At 44.1% G+C, this 18,045-nt stretch overlaps 1 pseudogene; it reads right to left on the bottom strand.

Annotated features, from left to right (window-relative positions):
* Nucleotides 1-7,855: 7,855 nt before the first annotated feature.
* Nucleotides 7,856-17,258, bottom strand: LOC112994212 (olfactory receptor 5J3-like; annotated as a pseudogene).
* Between the last annotated feature and the right edge of the window lie 787 nt (nucleotides 17,259-18,045).

Genomic DNA, 18,045 nt, shown 5'->3' with positions numbered 1-18,045 from the left:
CCAATACATTAATTTAGATCTGTTTTCACTACATGAACCTTATGTTCAGGGTGTAGAGCAAGGTTTTGACCATTTACACAGGCTTTTTGAACCTGGTGGTTGTGCTCAGCTCTACCTTTAAACTACCAGTAGGCATGACTCTTTACATTCTCCCACTATTACTTTAAGCAATATGAATGCTGAGAAATTTTTAGGATGGCTCCATACTCTCCAGCAAAGTCAGAGAGTGCTGTCTTGTTCAGACTTTCTGCCTGGCTATCACTATTGTAAAAGCTGTTGGAGGTGGGGTACACAGAGCCCTACAATCTATCCCCCATTCCAAAATTACATCCAAAAGACAAAAAGCAGCCCTATTTAACTGATCTAAATACCAGTGACAATCATCTCTGTTTTGCTGGGAGTCTCACAGCACTTACAGCAGTAATCTGACAAATGCAGAATTGCTAAGCTGAGCAGAAGAGCTGCATGACAAATTGGGGTCCTCTGCGCACAAGGAGGTCACGCTACGTGACATCCCTTTGTCTGAGGATCTGCTACATGTTAATATATGTGTCATCCTCCTATCTGAGAGGAATGAGGGTTGGGGGATTTTTACGCCAAACAACAGGTTTAGTTATCCCAAGATCTGTTTCCTTCCTTTACATGATGAGTATTATTATGGTGTTAAGGATGTCAGGAAGGATATTTGGGGGGAGGAACTTTTGTGAGCTTTGTCATACATTGTATAACCATAGCCATAACTGTAAATATTATTGCCAGCTCTGCTTGTCTCATGACGGTACAGCTATCTTGGGGACAAGGATAAGGTGCCCTCTCTCCAGGGTGCTGTGCAGGTCTGAGGAAAGTTTACAGAGGAATGATGCCCTGGCTATTAAAAAACAAATTGATTGTTTGGCTATGATGAAACCAAGTATCCAAAGCAGTATAGGTAATAACTGCCAGTGGACAGTAAATTTACTTTTTGATGTTTTGATTGTACTGATTTTTTTTAGGCTACTAGGATATTGACTGGTTGGAGGCTGGTGCTTCTTGGCCCTTTTATGAAGCTATTCTACCTCCTGTGGCCACTAGTCACCAAGCTAGAGAGCATGGTGCAATTTCCTTTGATAAGCAGGACATAGACTCAGTAAATTAGGTATAAACAGCCTTTCAAACCATCCCTGGAGCAAATTCTCTCACTACAAGGACACAGAGTCTGCTTTGTTTGACCAAATGTTTGTCTGACTTCAGTCTAATGGGGGTGTGTCAAACCTTGGCAGTAACAGTTATGCTTATTACCAACATTTTGACTGCTTTCTTATAACCATGGAGAATGAAGCAAATGTGACAGCTCCTGGAATAAGCAAATTACGAACAGCTCTGAGTAATATCACACATCTTTTTCCCTTTGACACAAAGACTACATTTGGCTAGACTCCAAAGGACAATAGATTATAGCAGGACACATTCTGTGATTGTTGTTTGTTTTGAGTATCACTGAATCTTTCTGCTTACCTGTAGGGAATGGCGATCGGAAGATATCGCTATGGCACGGAAAGAGGAAGGAAGAGGAAGGATATGACGTAGAGATAGCAGTATGCTTGTAGGTATATAAGCGAATACATGCGTACAATAAACGCCATTTGCAGCATCCTCATATTGGTGTCAGTGCTCATTGGCCCGGAGGCAGGGGGAGCCTCCGTGCCGTCTCAGGCGAACGGGAGATTGTCGCATCAGAAGGCGACAAGTGGTGACCCCGACGTGATAGCCGAGACGGCGGACCGCAGGCGGTCGAGAGGATCCGGATCATGGACGCGGTACTTAAGGTTGTACGCGTGGGTGCCCGGGAATGGGTGCTCTCTATGAGAGCGGATGCAGTTGTGAACTGCGCCGGGCGGCTCCTGAAAGATGGAGCGATAGTTAGACCAGGGGACATTTTTTCCCCTTCTAACTGGGAGAAGTGCACTCGAGCACTTGCTCAGAGAGCTATGGCCACTAAGAAGGCCGCAGAGCTTAAGACGTGGGGAGATATAACGATCATTTTAGAAAGGACTAGGGAGGAGCTTGAGACCTGGCAGGCTGCCCGCGCGGCGCTGCACATGTCCGCGGAAATGGCGACACAGACAGCAGCAAATGCAGAGGAGCGAACGGAGGAGATAGAGGGAGAGACGATAGTAGGGGATGAAGTGAGAACGGAGAGTGTGGAAACAGACATAAAGGAGGAGGCGGTTAATCAAGAACCAGAGCGGGGAGAGGGGGAAGTAGAAACTCCAGAGGCTTACCCAATAACGCCCTCTTCTCCGCCACCGCCGCGGTATCCGTGGAAAGAGATGAGGGCGATGGAAGGGGGAGAACTAGGAGAACCAGGAGACCTTTGTGGAGACCGAGATATGAAAAAGCCAGTGGCGGGTAGAGGAAAAGAAAGCAAGGTGAAAGTGGAGGAGGCAGAAGAAAAGGAAAGACCGCTTATAGTGGATGATCCCCGAGACTGGCTACCGGGGGCCATGATTCGGGTGCAGTGGGAGGACGAAAGAAGAGAAGAAGCAGGGGAAAGACCAGAAGCAGGGGAAAGACCGAGGGTGCCGCACCCGGGAAAAGATGGCGCTGGCCGAGAGAGGAGTGGGCGTCGACCAGCATTGCGGAAGGAGGAGACTGAAGACTCAGGTGCAGCAACTAGGGCGGAGTTCCCCCGCCGCAGTCAGAGGTGAAGGGAAAAAAAAAAAAAAAAAAAAAAAAGGGAGGAAAGTCACAAGAGATGTGGAGCAGATGTTTATGCTGCTTACAGCTCTGGAAGAAGAAACAGCTAAACAAAGAGGGCTATTAGAGGCAACAGCTAAACAAAGAGGGCTATCAGAGGCAGCAGCTAAACAAAGAGGGCTATCAGAGACAGCAGGTTCCGCCCAAGCGGGAGGGGGAAAAGAAATTCCCCTAACAGACTGGAAACTGATAGCGACGGAATGTGCCCTGAGTGGCCTCAAGTTTCGTGCGCCAATAGGGGCCTTCCCAGTACGAGTTGCCCCGGGGGGGGGGGGGCAGTGGAATGGATGCCCCTCGACCCAAAGACGGTACAACAGCTATTGAAAGCAGTGCAAGAACAGGGCCTGCAACACCCGGTGACACAGACGTTGCTGGACGCGGTGCACGCGGGAGGCCTAATACCGTGGGATTGTCGCGCCCTCGCGCGACTGGTTTTATCGCCCACGATGGTCCTTATGTGGAAAGAAGCGTGGACCTCGCGCCTGCAGCAGGCGTTGATGGCCGCGCAGGCAGACCCGCAGAACCCACTGGGCCAATCCACCCTAACGCGGTTAAGAGGAAATGATGCGGCCATGGCTACACCCCAGCAGCAGGCAGCGGGCCTGAGACCTCGGGAGATACTGGCGGCAACAGAAGCATCTCGAAAGGCCTTTGATGATATTGGGCCACTGGTGCAGCAGGCAGACCCATGGACGACTGTGAAGCAGAGAGTGGGAGAGCCGTTTGACAAGTTTTGTGACAGGCTACAGGCAACAGTAGAACTTGCATCTTTACCAGACGCTGCAAAAGGAGCGGTGATGTTGGAATGTATCAAACAACAGGGCAACGAGTTGACAAAAGAAATCCTAAGAACAGCGCCTAAGGGAGCAAGTCTAGGGCAGATGATCAAGTACGTATTAGAACACCGGGACAAGACCACAGCCCTACAGATTGCTGCAGCAGTTATGGCAATGCCGGAGGTTAGAGCTAGAGGAGGTCCAAAAGGAGGCCCATGCTTTGGCTGCGGGCGAATGGGCCATTTGAGAGCACAGTGCACGAATAAGGGAAGTTACGCGCGCCCAACAGGGGGTATGGGGAGCCTTACATGCTGGGCCTGTGGAAAACCAGGACACAGAGCACGAGATTGTCGGCGGTCGGGAAACGAGAAGCGGGGAGGGCAACTAGGGGGCCACCCCTCCCCGGTGAGCCGGCCTCAAGTAGCCCCCGTCAACAACAACACACCGCTGATGGACAGCTCCAGAGACCAAACTCCGAAGGGAAACCCCGCATGGCCCTGGTCTTAGGGTGTGAGAAGAGACCCCGAGTGAAAGCGCATCTGATAGGCCCACCAGGGGCGGGTCCTCCTAGCATCCCCTTAATAATGATGCTAGATACGGGGGCAGATGTTACATGTGTGCCCTCGTGGTTGTGGCCATCGAGTTGGCCAGCAAAAGTGGCAAGCTCGTTAGATGGAGTGGGAGGCAGGGCGGAGGCTATGATTTCTGAAACCGATATCACAACTGTATTGGAGGACCCGGATAGGCCTGCTCAGATCATCCGTGTGCGGCCGTACATAACTGCCATAGGGGAACCATTGTTAGGGCGAGACGCCTTATTGCAAAGCGGCTTTCACCTGACAAATTTAGGGTAAGGGCCACTGCCTACCTCCTCGGGGCTCATTTCGCTGTCCCGCTGACATGGTGCTCCAATGAGCCTGTGTGGGTAGAGCAGTGGCCATTGACAGGGGACAAATTGGCGGCTGCCCGACAAATAGTAAGTAGAGAACTAGAGCAGGGACACCTGGAGGAAAGCCACAGTCCCTGGAACACTCCTATATTTGTGATACACAAAAAGGATAAGTCTAAATTTCGATTACTGCACGACCTACGAGCGGTAAATCAGCAGATGGAAGCGATGGGTGCCCTCCAGCCGGGGTTGCCACTACCATCAGCAATACCAAAGAATTGGCCAGTGGTGGTGATGGATATCCAAGATTGCTTTTTCTCTATACCATTAGCCCCTCAGGACAAAGCTCGATTTGCCTTCACACTGCCCTCAGAGAATCTGCAGGAGCCAGCAGCACGATATCAATGGACAGTCCTCCCGCAGGGCATGAAAAATTCACCTACGATTTGTCAGGCGGCAGTAGCTAAGGTATTGCAGCCGGTAAGGCGACACTTACCTGACCTTCTCAGGGCACTCTTCACCTCCTTATTCCTGAGACTATAAATCGATAGGTTCAGCATGAGAATCACCAGAGTGTAGAATACAGAAATTATTTTGTCTTGGTGAAAGGTATAGCTGTAGGTGGGACGCATGTACATAAAGGTGATGGTGCCATAGAAAATGGTGATAACTGTAAGGTGAGAGGCACAGGCAGAAAAGGTTTTGAATCTCTGCAGAGCTGATTTTCAAGACAGTGGCCAAGATGTACATGTAAGATACAAAGACTCACAGCAGTGCTGGTCACCACAGTGATGGAGATGGTGGAATATGCAATGTGAGTGACTTGGATATTGGAACAGGAGTGCTGAAGAATTGGGGAGGGGCACTTCACAGAGGTTATCAGTGAGCTCAGAGCCACAGAAGAGCAGATTAAATATGGAGCCTGTCTTCACAACTGAATTCACAAGTTCACGGAAGTATGCCATAGCAAACAGCAGCGTGCAGGACCTCCTGAACATTGTAACCATGCAGAGATGTGGGTTATAGGTGGCTGTGAAGCCATGAAATACCATGGCAGCCAGGACATGACATTCACTGGATACAGCAATGCAGAAAAAGAAGAACTGTGCTGTACATCTGTAAAACGGTACAGCTCTATTGTCAGTCACTAAAGTCAGCAGCAGCCAAGAAGCAGTAATGGAAGAACAATCCAAAAAAGAAGAGACTGAGGAAGAGACTGAGGAAGAAGTACATGGGGGTATGAAGCTGAGAGTGAATCCTTGTCAACACAATCATTCCAAGCTTTCCCACCAGAGTGAGAATGTAGATCATGAGGAACATGACAAAGAGGGGGGCCTGCAGCTCTGGGTGATCTGAGAATGCTAGGAAAATGAAATCTAGCACTATGGTGCTGTTTTCCTCTGTCATTTGTTATAGTTTGTTTTGCCTCCTATGAGAGTAGAGGGAAAAAAAGAAAAAAAAGCCTCATTTTTGCCATTAATCCGGAGACAAAAAATGCTGGGGGTCAACATCTCCCTGAATTTCTGTCTTCCACTACAAATAGGGACTTACTGACCAGCAGCTTGAGGTGGCTCCAGGAATATACTTGCTTTCATATCAGACTATCTGGTAGAACACTTCCCCTTTCTTGTGGCTCAGCCTCTACACTATAGTATTGAAACAGTGATAAAGTAGAGACAGGCATACAATGAGAAATTGGTTGCTAATACTGGAGCATAAGGATATAAAGAATTTCTGCAACAGCATATCCATGCTAATAAACAGTTAGATGCATACATGATGAGTGTAGACATATAAACTATAGGTGCCTAAGCTTCTACGACAGTTAATGAAATTCTGCTAATAATACACTCAGGGTATCCCAAATGGCTCCCTGCTCGCTCATTTAGGCAGCAAAATCGAACCCTCAGTGTTCAGTATAAGTTTAGCACTACACTGTTTAATATCAGAAATGCTTAATTCCCAGTTACATACAATTTTATTTCATTCCTTCTTGTCAATATCTATGCTAAATTCAATATATTTTTCATCCATGTTATGTTCATTATGACCTTGTTGCTAATGTTAGAGGAGACAGATGGTATGTGAACAATGAACATGCAGAACAAAGTGAAAGGACCAATTAAGTTACAAAAATAAGACTAGGTGAAGTATACTTGCAATGCATAAGGCAAGATGAGATCATGCAGGGATTATAGAAACAGGAAATTCTTTCAGATAACTTCTTCTATTCTGTGTATTTACATGCATGTGATAGAGTACTGCTACAAAATTTTCTTTAATCTTTCCTTACCTACTTGCAAATAAATTTTGGCTACATCTCTGCTTCAAGATTAGTTTCTAACTACTATAAAAATGATCAGGTTTGCTTACCACCAATGGAGTTTTACGACCATGTATTATCTGAGGATTTGCCCCTTAAATCTCTCATTTTGTAACTGCATTTTTCCTCCTTTTTTTTTAGACTTCCTTGTTCCAAATCCAACACAGTCAAAGTACTTAATTTGGAGAATAATACAAATTACTACAGCTGAGCTTCATTTCAAATTTCACTGCAAATATCTGTGAGCTCATATGCAAACAAACGTGCAAGTACATGACTCGGGAAATAGGTCAAAAGATACACTCATTCTGTTTCTCATTTAGTCAGAAGCATGACACTGTCAACCTAGGGACATATGTAACAGATCATGCATTAATCCAGATAATTAACAGTGTCAGACTGTTTAGTTTATCCCTTCTGAGTGTCCCCACTCTCATGTTAGGTAGGAAAAGCACACCAGGTCTCCCCTGACCATGCAAGTAAGTCTGACATGCTTCTGGTCAAAGCAACAATGTGTTTGTTGTCCTGCTCCAAGCTGCGCTGATCAGGCATAGGGCTGTTTGACAGGTACCCCTGGAAAGCACTGGTAACATTATTGCTTTTTTCCCCTCCCCAGTTCTTCCCTTTTACCACTCTCATCCCCTCCCAGACAAACAGCCCACCCTTGTTCACCCTTTCCCTATAGGAAAATATATATTCCTACAGCCCAAGATCTCCTGTAGGGCTGCCCCTGAGACAAATTATTGCAAAGCTGTATGTAGAATATTGTTCTGCTGCATCATGGCAAGGGAAGACTGTGAAGAACTTTTAAAGACTGATTTTGGAGCTAGAAATTCCTGTTCTTTTCCTTCTGGGTGCGCTGGATATCACGATCTAATAAGCAGTTATCATGACATTGTCTCAGAAACTGAGAGTCCTCTAGTTTACATATCCATCAGAGTTGTTGATATTCTCTTTTGCTCACTGAAGAGACATAGGTACTTTGACAATGGGAGTCAGCACACGGGTTTTAGATTCTGCTTTGGGCTGAGCTGTTAAAAAGAACAGCAACTATCATGAACTCGGTCAGTTCTAGGAGATACGTTGTACCTCCCACTCCATTATCCTCTATAATGTCAACCGTTGCACTGGTTAAGAAAAGATCTTCTGGGACACTGTCCTTCTCAAGGCATCCTTCACCTCTTTGTTCCTGAGGCTGTAGACCAAGGGGTTCAGCATTGGGGTCAAGAGTGTATAGAACACTGAAACAATTTTTTCCTGTTGAAGTGAATACCTGGAACTGGGCTGCATGTAAACAAAGCTTAGGTATCCATAGAGCAAAGTGACAGCTGTCAGGTGAGAAACACAGGTGGAAAAGGCTTTGTACTTGCCTTTACTGGTCTGGATCTGCAAGATGGTGGAGAAAATATATAAATAGGAGATGAGGATTGTGAGGATGGTGATGCCAGCAATAGTTCCAGAAAAAGCGAACAGTAAGACCTTGGTGGTTTGCATATCAGAGCAGGCAAGCTTCAGCAGTGCGGGGAGGTCACAGAAACAGTGGTGGATGATATTGGGCCTGTAGAAAGACAAGCTCAGCAAAGAGCTTGTGTGCACCAGGGAATTCACAACCCCCCCCCTATACACGACCCAGCAGCCAGGAGGATGCAAACCTTCCTGGACATGGCCACCATATAGAGCAGGGAGTTGCAGATGGCCACAAACCTGTCATAGGCCATGACAGCCAGCAGGAAGCACTCTGATCCTAGAAATGCAGCAAAGAATGAAAACTGGGCAAAGCACTGAGCATAGGGCACTACTTTACTCTCAGACAGGAAGCTCACCAAAGTCTTTGGAGCAACAGATGATGAGTAACACAAATCTGTGAGCGACAGATTGCTGAGGAAGAAGTACATGGGTGTGTGCAGTTGGGTGTTGACTTTGATTAACAGGATCAACCCAATATTGCCCACCAGGCTGAGAACATAGATTCCTAGAAACACTGCAAAAAGGGCCATCTGCCACTCCAGATGATCTGTCAGCCCCTGAAGGATGAACTTGGTCACCACTGTGTGATTGTTCCTATTCATTTATTTCAGGTTTGAAGCACTTCTTTCCTGCCAAGATAAGATTGACAAGGCACACAATATTAGCATTTAAAATGGTTGGACAGCAAGAATTCAACTGAGTAGGAGGAGAAGTACCAAATGAACACAGTCAGCAGTATTTCACTTTCCTTAACTTCCAGTAAGGAGCATGGATGTCTCTTTTGGAAGCCTAGGCTTAGTGAGTAGTAAATAGAGGGAGGGGAGTCCCTCTAGCGAGCATTTACAGTAGTAAAGTGAAGGGAATTTGACATATAACACATTGAACCTGCATCATCGCTTGGAAAAACTACCTCTTTCTGTTCACTAGATACAGAGCCTAGGCTTTAAACAGAGGCCCCCATGTTCCCAGTTATTGAGTGTCTTTGTTCCCCAGACTGATAAAGTTTTGTATGTATTCAGTGTAGTCCATAACTGGACCTCTGAATGAGTAGTATTCACTAGCAGTAAGGTTTAAATCTAAACTGGAGAGGAAGCAAATAAATTTTTACAATGTACTTTAAAAAATCCTATATAACCTTATCCCATAGGTTTGTGAAACTCACTGGTGTTTGCCTTCTCTTCTTGCTTGAGATTTACCCCCAGCTTTGCTGTCTTAATGTTAGATATCTAGACCAGTAGTCAGAAGATTGGGTTGCTTGCCTAGACAGAGGAGAGAGACAAGAACCTCAAAAGTGAAACTCATTTCACTCCAAGACTGGATTCTGAAAGAGCAGGGATGATAAGTCTATTTCTATAGAAAGATCTGGAGAACAAACTTAAATTACACTTCTCATGTTCAGGTGAAAGAAGTTAGGGGAGAACAATCCTTCCCAGGGCTTTTCAATTGTTTTCATCTGAAATTAGCAATCTTTGTTAAGAAGATAAAAAAAGTGTTCATTTGAAAATTAAGCGGCATTTTCTGAGGGGATCTAAACTGATCAATAACAAAAAAAAATCTATAATTCCATTAATCTGCCCAACTGAAAAGAAACCTTTTAAGGCACTCCACTGGCCAACTAAAAACATTGATCTTTGTAACAAATGAAGACAGAAAACCAAAACCATGTTAAGCAGCAAAACAAACCAAATGAAAACAGCACACACACAAAAAAACCTCAGAGTGCCATAAGCTGTCACTTGGAGCTATAGAACAATGAAATTCACTTTCATTTCAGCATAGGAACCATCCCAAGGTGTTTCAAGGCCCCAGTTTCCCATTGCCTTTTCAACATGTATTCAGCATCACAACCAAAAATGAAATAAGAAAAAAAAAAGACAAAAATAATGAAGAGCCAAGCCTCATGAAAAGACCTGTCTTGTTTACAGTACAAACTGTACTAAAATTTATATATTCACCTGAAATATGAAGTACAGCTTTCCCAATCACATACATACTACAGGGCGCATTTCAGTTCTGTTTACCTTGGAAGGCACTGTATCTGAGCTTTGGAAGGTGTGGATTCCAGACGGAGAGACTTCTCATTTCCATACAGGACCTGCTGTGTCCATTGGAATTTACAGAGAAAAAAGAAAAAAAAAAAAAAAAAAAAAAAAAAGCAGCGTATTTCATTCTTGACTTCCAAAGCCCTACAGGATCAGACTGGATAAATAATGAGACACTATTTCCATGCCTGGTATAAAGGTCTTAAAAAGCTAAGAATGATACAGATGTGCTTGGGCAATTGGCCATTTGAGACACTGATCATTAATATTACTTTTTTTTTCTGGGACTGTAGGGAAGACTGCACTGTCATAATTAAGCTAACTCATTGGTTTTCATTTTTGCTTTATACTTATGTAGCTCCATGTAGGTCCATGCCCTAGAATTCATAGAGAAGTAAGTCTAGTGTATATAAAGGTTGGATAAATGCTTCCTGTTTTCTGTATTGTCTCCTTGTCCTTTTTTCACTTTAATTCACTTAACATCTGGAAAGATCTCTGAGTGAGGACACTTAGTCTTTAGGCTGGAAGGATGGAACTGCAATTTGTTTACTTCAGTGGGATCTTTGTAAGTGCCTCTGGCTCTGACCTCGAAAGGCACTTCAGGACTTAGTCATCTCATTTGCCTCTGTCACTGAGTCCTGAAGAGCCTTCAGTGGAAAATACATGCCAAAAACCACCAAAACCACACAGATTGTTCTATATTGAATCAACATTTGACCTCCACACTAGAACTGAGGAAAAAAGCTCCTTCGGGTTTTTTGTTTTTTTTTTTTTTTTTTTTCTGAGGTGCTCTAAGTGGTCTGCAGTCTCCCAGTTGAGAATACGGATGCAGACATTGATAGAAGGATACAGAAAAAGTTGAGTTAGGATATTGAAAAGTTGGAGGTAGAAATGTTTCCATTGTGGCCTTCTCTTTTCTTCGTTTAGTTGCATGGCAGCAATTGACAGCATCAGAGATGATGAGAAAGAAATCAACCAGATCTTCTCTGAGACCCTGCAGCTTAGAAAGTCTGAACCCCCAACGGTACATAAGGAGGGGCAGGCAGAGTCTGTGCCTATCAGATTGGGATGTGAGGACTCCCATGATGGGGAAGGCTGGAAGCTTGTGACTTTTGGCACCAGGATGGTGGTTCCTGATCCACCTGCAGATTTGCAACTACATAATAAATTCAGTAACCACATAGTGGACAAGGGTTTGGGAGCTCTGTCAGATGCAGCATTTGTGCCAGCTGATCCTAAGTCACACAGGAGCAGCAGGAGAAAGTGGTAAGTGTTAGCAGTGGGACACTCCCTGCTGCAGGCAATGGAAGTCCCCATCTGCCAACCTGACCTGTTCTATAGGGAAGTTTGGTGTTTGCCAGGGGCTGAGGTTCGTGATGAAGTTGAAAGACCCCTGAGGCTTGTCCAGCCCTTAGACTATTACACCCTGCTGCTCTTCCATGCGGGCACCAAAAATACTGCCTGGAAAGTGTCAAGCATGACTATATGGCTCTGGGGGCAGTGATCAAGAGCATAGGGGCCAGGTGTATTTTTGATCCTGCTAGTGAGGAGAAAGGGCTTGCGGAGGATTGGACGGATCCTGCAGGTCAAAAATTGTTTGTGCAACAAGGTTGGCAATGTTATGGAAAAATTATGCTCACTTAGCTACCATAACAGGATCCGACCCTAGGTTCCCTCTGAGAAGTTCAAAGCCAAATCAGAGCAAAATTAAATAAATAAATTTTAATAACGCAAGTGCAGCATTTACAGATTGAGCTGAGGGCCTCCAAAAAGGGACCCCCAAATAAATCCCTGGGCAATTATAACTTTCCAATCTAAGTTCTCCATCCCTCACGCGGTAATTCGGACCACTAGTAATATTCAGGTCTGGGGTCTTCCCGTTCCTTGTTGGGTCCCATTGTTGTCCCTAGGCAGGCTGTTTCTTTCCTTATCTTTACTGTTGCAGCTTCTGCTGATGGATGTACCTTCGTTCCTTGTTGGGTCCCATTGTCGTCTCTCAAGGTCCTGACAAGGAAAAGGTAATTCCAGACCACAACAATTAACATTGCTCCAGCAGTGAAAGGAAGCTGTTTCTCAAGGTCCTGATGCCCTGCACAGGCCTTATTTCAAAGTCTTGACATTCTCCCTTTCAGAGTGTGAGACACAGGAATATAGACTGCTTGTAACTTTCTTATCTTTCCAACTTGAACCAGCTCTGGGGCCCTCTTTTACTTAACATGATGAGTTATCTGAGTGTGGCCTAAAGCTTCAACAAATTTAGCTCCTCATGCTAAGCAAGTTTTATAGAAGTTGTGCTAAGCGGCTACCTCTAGGCAGCCCCAGTCCAGTATTCTTCAACAGGCAACAAGGTTTCTATGGCCAGTAGAACCTCTTCGAGGACTAATGACTGCTTGCAAGAGATGGGATCCACCTGACAAAGTGGGGCAAAAGCTTCTTTGCCAACAGGCTGACAAACCTGGTAAGGAGGGCTTTAAACTAGGAATGACAGGGGAGGGAGAGCATGACCAGCAATCAAGTGAGGAAGTGGTGGACAGGGTCAGCAAGCAAAGGCTGCAGGGTTATGTGAACAGGAGCAGCCTCATAATCAACAAAACAGGGCTGAAGTGGGGTCAAGTGTATGCACATAAAAAGGGAAGGGCCTACAGGACAGCAATATGGGGAAAGCTCTCATACTATTTCTGGGAAATCAGCATGCTGGGGTGCCTCTGTAAAGTGCCTGAACGCTAATGCACACAGCATAGGGAACAAACAAATGACAAATGGAGTTAGAAGTCTATGTGCAGTTACAGGGCTACGATCTCAATTGAATGACAGAGGTATGGTGGGATAGTGCACACCACTGGAATGCTGACACAGATGAATACAGGCTCTCTAGGAAGGAGAGGCCAGGAAAGTGAGGAGGGGGAGTTGCCCTTTGTGTGAGAGAGCAGTGGGAATGCATGGAGCTCTGCCAGGGAATGGGTGAAGGGCCATCTGGGAGGTTATGGGTCAGGATTAGTGGCAGACCAACATGGGTGACACTGTTGTGGGTGTCTGCTACAGACCAACCTACTAGAGAGCAGCTTTGCAGAGAAGGACCTGGGGGTCCTGATGGCCAACAAGTTGAACATGAGCCAGCAATGTGCCCCTGTTGCAAAGAAGGCCAACAAAATCTTGGGCTGCAATAAGAGGAACATCTCCTGTAAGTCAAGCAATTAAGTATTGCCAGTAGTAGTTCTTTCCCCTCCAGTCACCACAACAGATTGCATCAGATGAGGCATGTGAGGTGAAAGGATGAGCAGAGTAAAGCCTTGCCAGGGTGCTCACAAAGCTTCACACCTTCACATAAATGGTTGCTGTTACCCACAAAAAATAAGAGGAGCTAAGTCACAGAGATGCTGTAGCACATCACTTTGAAGGCCCATTGGCATCTGCTACCAGTATGAAACCATATGAGTGTCCTAGGGCTATACAATAATCTGGTGGAGGAGAAGAAAATGGACCAACTTCATAGGGCTTTGTCATCACTTAAACAGGGTCTTTTTCACTGGTGACAACTCATTCACCTGAAAGTTAGCCTTGCTTCAGGCGGATGGCTCACTTTGCTCAAGTCACAATATAAATGTTAGTCCGAAGTCCACCAAAACACTCCAGCTTATTTCAGTGATGTTTGGAGCAGACGTTCAGCCTTGTTTCATCCTTCACTGCCTGAGCTAGGAACTTGGCCACCTTGGGCTCCTGCTGTGCCGAAGAAGAGAAATAGGCCAGCCTTACATTGGTGGATTAGGTACCCAAGGACACATTAGCTGGCAGTTTATATTTATGTTAGGCAACTGAATGATCCTTGAGTTGCTGATAATGGCTATCCCCAATGCCTCACAAAAGCTCACCCTGATCTGCATAGAACTACACAGATAAAGAATTAAGTGGGATCTAACCTGCTCCAGGTTTATTACCTCCAAAGAAGCTTTTTTTTTTTTTTTTTTTTTTTTTTTTTTTTTTTTGAAACCTTTTAAGACTGGAAATATTTTAATGAAAAATGTCAAGTTACCACAAGATAGCATAGGATCGAAGTGTTTTGAGATACTACTCCAGCACTTTCATTGCAGATTCAGTATTTGCATTCAACACTCCCAGAATGAAAACAATGTATGATCAGGGAAATGCTTTTCTCACACTTTTCAGAGCCCTTTCTGGAGTTCTCAACTAAATAAGAAAGTAGAAAATGGCTCAGTCAGAAACAAGATGATTCCCCAAAGCTTATAGCAAAGAAAGAAATTCTTCTGATTTACAGCTGTGAAAAAAATTGTAGTCGGGGCCAATTGAAATCCACATCAGGTTTTGAGTCCTCCCTTCCCCCACCTCCAGCAAGTGTGATTTTATTCTGACTTTCCCTGCTTTTTATTTCTGCTTTTGGTATTAGAAACAATCCCCGGATAAAAAGCTTTTAGAAACCTTTATTCTGAAAGATACGTGTATCATTAGGATTTTTTCCCTTTTGTGTATGTGTGGATGGATCTATACAGCTCACTCAGAAACACTCTGTATTATGCAGGGTGTATTATATAGCTAGTCTGTAGTGTAGTTGCAGGCAATGAATTCAAATGATGTGAAAGTGGGATGCATGCAGTTATTTGCATGTATGTTTACATGCAGTTTGTTAGAAATTAAGTAGCATGGTTCTGGGCTTCAGAGAAAGGGGAGGTCCTATGAGGGTACAGGAAAACAAGGAGGAGGGAACTGATTACCAAGTTAATGTACCATGAAATCTAAATTAACAGCGTCTATCTGCCTAATTTGCACATGAAGAATGTGTGATCAAGTGATGGTCTTTCTTCACCTTGAGATTTGATTACTTTCACCATTCTAAAGTACAACAATACGCTGCCCGAAAGCTTGGTATTCTCATTAACTTCTGATCATGGGTTTTCATGCAAAAAATAGCCAAGCAAATGCTTGTTAATCTGTTTCTCATAGGCAGTGAATGAAAGAGTATACAAACAGCATCATCCCATTCTGCATTTCTTTCCTCTTGACTGTTTCACTGGTTCAGGTAACGTATGAAAAAACTACTCACAAAAACCCTACTTCATACCCACCAAATCTTGCTGTTGCTGAATGCCAGGTTATGCACCCCAGTTGTATCCACTGTAGGCTTAATACAGACAAAAACATGGGGCACTGGATAATCTTCTCTCTTGCACATATCCAGTCATGATACTGCTACTGAAGAGCATCTCCTTATAATTTATAGACAGTTCCAATAATTCAAGGTGCCTCTTTTCTGGAAGACCAGAAAAACACTGTATTTGCAAAGCTCCATAGAAAGTGAAGAGGACAGACAGACTGCTCAGCTGACGACTCATAATGACAATGAAAAAATGTACATCAGTGGAAAAGTGAGTTGTTTCCCACATTTGATTGGGGATTTTGGCCTTTTTTTTAATTTACTAAGACATCATGGTTAGTAAAGCTGAGAGAACTTACAGGATTTTATGTGTAGATAGTGGTAGTCCAATATCATCCTGCGCTCTTTTCTGTGACCTAAGCCCCATCAGATATAGCTATATCACTAAAAAACAGTAACAACAGTAAAAACAGGTAATGCAAGAGTCACCACTGGGAACTAACACTGCAAACATGCGTTTGAATTTGTAAGCCTCTGTCCCTTGAAATAAAGAGTTAAAATATTTTCCTACAACCTCACACAAAAAACATAGACATACATTATGGGAGCCAAACACTAGGAGACAAAATTCATCTTTTCCTCTAGGAAATTAAAAATGTGTCAGAGAATTTCAGGAACATAGTAAAAAACAAAGAGTAAAGATGAGGGGGAGGGCTATTATTATTTTTCTTATGTCCATTTAGCTTTAATGTCCAAAATTAAGCGAAATGTTTAAGTTATAGCAGGCAGACCAAAAAAAGTCACTTAAGGTCTCTGTGTTTCTTCAAGACACTAAAAATTACCTGTCAAAGTTTCTCTAATTTTTCATTTACATTTGATTCCTATGCATATATGATTAGTATAAATCAAAACATTGGTACGGAACTGGTATTTCCCTCTCTTTTCAGTTTTTCTAGGCAATTGATTATTCTGATAAACCAGTCCATGAACAGGAATTTTTCCTTTCCATCACCCTTCTAAGCGCATTTTTCACCTCCTTGTTCCTGAGGCTGTAGATCAGCGGATTCAGCATAGGAATGACCAGCGTGTAGCATACTGCAGAGATTTTCTCTTGTTCCAGGGAGTATCTCGAAGCAGGCTGTATGTGGCTTAAGCTCACAGGCCCATAAAATAGGGTTACAGCTGTCAGATGCGAGGCGCAGGTGGAGAAGGCTTTGTGCCTGCCCGTGGAGCTCATTCTCAGGACTGAGAAGAGGATGTAGAGATAGGAGATGATGACAATTAGGAATGTGGACATAGCTATGATCCCAGACAGGGTTACAAGCATAATCTCATTGATACGGTCATCAGAGCAAGTAAGTTTCAGCAGTGGGTTTGTATCACAGAAGTAATGGTTGATGATGTTAGGGCCACAGAATGACAACTTCAGTAAGCCACAAGTATGTATCAATGAGTTAAAGAGTCCTCCTAAATATGATCCAGCCACCAGCCAAATACAAACTTTCTTGGGCATAAGTGTGGTGTAAAGCAGTGGGTTGCAAATAGCTACATAACGGTCATAGGCCATGACAGCCAGCAGGAATCCCTCTGTGGTCACAAACACAACAAATGAAAAGTGCTGGGCAATACATGCAGAGTAAGAAATAGTCTTATTCTTCACTAAGAAGTTTACCAGCATCCTTGGAGCAAAAACTGAAGAATAGCAGAGATCCACAATTGACAAGTTAATGAGGAAGAAGTACATAGGTGTGTGAAGTTGGAGGTCAATCCTGATCAAGCCAATCATTCCAAGATTACCCGCAAGGGTCATGACATAGATTAGTAGGAGCATCACAAAGAGTGGGAACTGTAGTTCTAGGCGAGTCGTCAGTCCCAAGAGGATGAAATGGGTCACTGTTGTGTGATTGTCTACTGCCATGCATACATCTGTAACAGCCTACATGCTGAGATGAGATGTGTGATGACTATAAACAAGAAAGGAAGACAAGGTTGTTTATGAGTATATTTCATGGAGTAATCCACCGTCAAGTAGGGCAAAGGCTGGGATTAAGTACCTCGACCTTGCTTTCATTTTGTGGGGCTCAGATTTTTTAAAGCTTCCAAGAAGCTTTCAAAACACATATGCTAAACAGTGAGTTCTCTATCTTCCTTCGTCTTTTCAGCTAGGTGTTTTACTTTATTTACTCACTGAGGAAAGAATTAACCTCACCAGAGTTTATTTGTCCAAAGTGGAGTTTTCTCATCTAAACTCATTGTCTTGTCTCTCTCTTTAGCTTATGAAAGTGCCTATTTCTATTCAGTCGCTAGTAGATGGAGCCTGAATGACTCATGCAGTGTTCTGTCTGCGGCTCAGGCAGGATGTGGCTCTCTTCAAAAGGCACTCTCAGTGGCTGCTTCTTCCCAGTATGCCAATGGAAGAAGAGCTAACATTTCACAGTAGCCAACTTTTTGGAACACCAAAATAGAAAGTAAGAGTTACAAGTCTGGGTCTATTTTCTGACTAAATTAATGCAGATCCAAAGCTTTTACTTTGTAGGGGAGAATCCACGACTGCAATGGAGTAAGAGGCGAGATCTGGTCCCTCTCCTCGTGACTAATTCTATATTTTATCCACAAATAACTGATGAAAAATAATGCAGGAAGAGTTACCATAACTTAACTTTCAAGCGTCTGGATCTCTTGCTAGATTTTGACTCAAGATCAGA

The sequence above is a fragment of the Dromaius novaehollandiae genome, chromosome 5 (genome assembly GCF_036370855.1).
Source record: "Dromaius novaehollandiae isolate bDroNov1 chromosome 5, bDroNov1.hap1, whole genome shotgun sequence".
NCBI classification, from domain to species: domain Eukaryota; kingdom Metazoa; phylum Chordata; class Aves; order Casuariiformes; family Dromaiidae; genus Dromaius; species Dromaius novaehollandiae.
The sequence above is the reverse complement of the archived record's forward strand: the minus strand, read 5'-3'. Positions and strand labels throughout refer to the sequence as shown.